Below are 1,769 nucleotides of genomic sequence, written 5' to 3'. Positions count from 1 at the left end.
AATTCTTAAAAAATTCGACCAATATCTTGATGACCCCAATCTCTTGTTTTGTACGTTTTTTCCACGTGTCTTGACACATAATGTATCCCTGCAAAGTTTGGTGAAGATCTGAGTTTGTAGTTTTTGACCTTATATGGAACCTGCTTTCTGAAAATTTGAGAATTCTTAAAAAATTCGTCCAAAATCTTGATGTCTCCAATCTCTTGTTTTGTACGTTTTTTCCACGTGTCTTGACATCCAATGTATCCATGCAAAGTTTGGTGAAGATCTGAGTATGTCGTTTTTGACCTTATCTGGAACCTCCCATCTGAAAATTTGAAAATTCTTAAAAAATTCGTCGAAAATCTTGATGTCTCCAATCTCTTGTTTTGTACGTTTTTTCCACGTGTCTTGACATGCAAAGTATCCCTGCAACGTTTGGTGAAGATCTGAGTATGTAGTTTTTGACCTTATCTGGAACCTCCTATCTGAAAATTTGAAAATTCTTCAAAAATTCGTCGAAAATCTTGATGTCTCCAATCTCTTGTTTTGTACGTTTTTTCCACGTGTCTTGACATCCAATGTATCCCTGCAAAGTTTGGTGAAGATCTGAGTATGTCGTTTTTGACCTTATCTGGAACATCCTTTCTGAAAATTTGAAAATTCTTAAAAAATTCGTCCAAAATTTGATGTCTCCAATCTCTTGTTTTGTACGTTTTTTCCACGTGTCTTGACATCCAATGTATCCCTGCAAAGTTTGGTGAAGATCTGAGTATGTCGTTTTTGACCTTATCTGGAACATCCTTTCTGAAAATTTGAAAATTCTTAAAAAATTCGTCCAAAATCTTGATGTCTCCAATCTCTTGTTTTGTACGTTTTTTCCACGTGTCTTGACATGCAAAGTATCCCTGCAACGTTTGGTGAAGATCTGAGTATGTAGTTTTTGACCTTATCTGGAACCTCCTATCTGAAAATTTGAAAATTCTTCAAAAATTCGTCGAAAATCTTGATGTCTCCAATCTCTTGTTTTGTACGTTTTTTCCACGTGTCTTGACATCCAATGTATCCCTGCAAAGTTTGGTGAAGATCTGAGTATGTAGTTTTTGACCTTATATGGAACCTCCCATCTGAAAATTTGAAAATTCCTAAAAAATCCGTCCAAAATCTTGATGACCCCAATCTCTTGTTTTGTACTTTTTTTCCACGTGTCTTGACATCCAATGTATCCCTGCAAAGTTTGGTGAAGATCTGAGTATGTAGTTTTTGATCTTATCTGGAACCTCCTATCTGAAAATTTGAAAATTCTTAAAAAATTCGTCCAAAATCTTGATGTCTCCAATCTCTTGTTTTGTACGTTTTTTCCACGTGTCTTGATATCCAATGTATCCCTGCAAAGTTTGGTGAAGATCTGAGTATGTTGTTTTTGACCTTATCTGGAACATCCTTTCTGAAAATTTGAAAATTGTTAAAAAATTCGTCCAAAATCTTGATGTCTCCTATCTCTTGTTTTGTACGTTTTTTCCACGTGTCTTGACATCCAATGTATCCCTGCAAAGTTTGGTGAAGATCTGAGTATGTAGTTTTTGACCTTATCTGGAACCTCCCATCTGAAAATTTGAAAATTCTTAAAAAATTCGACCAATATCTTGATGTCTCCAATCTCTTGTTTTGTACGTTTTTTCCACGTGTCTTGACACATAATGTATCCATGCATAGTTTGGTGAAGATCTGAGTATGTAGTTTTTGACCTTATATGGAACCTCCTATCTGAAAATTTAAAAATTCTTAAA

Source organism: Lepisma saccharinum, unplaced genomic scaffold (genome assembly GCF_977018435.1).
Source record: "Lepisma saccharinum unplaced genomic scaffold, izLepSacc3.1 HAP1_SCAFFOLD_198, whole genome shotgun sequence".
In the NCBI taxonomy this organism is placed as follows: domain Eukaryota; kingdom Metazoa; phylum Arthropoda; class Insecta; order Zygentoma; family Lepismatidae; genus Lepisma; species Lepisma saccharinum.
This window is presented reverse-complemented; position numbering follows the sequence as displayed.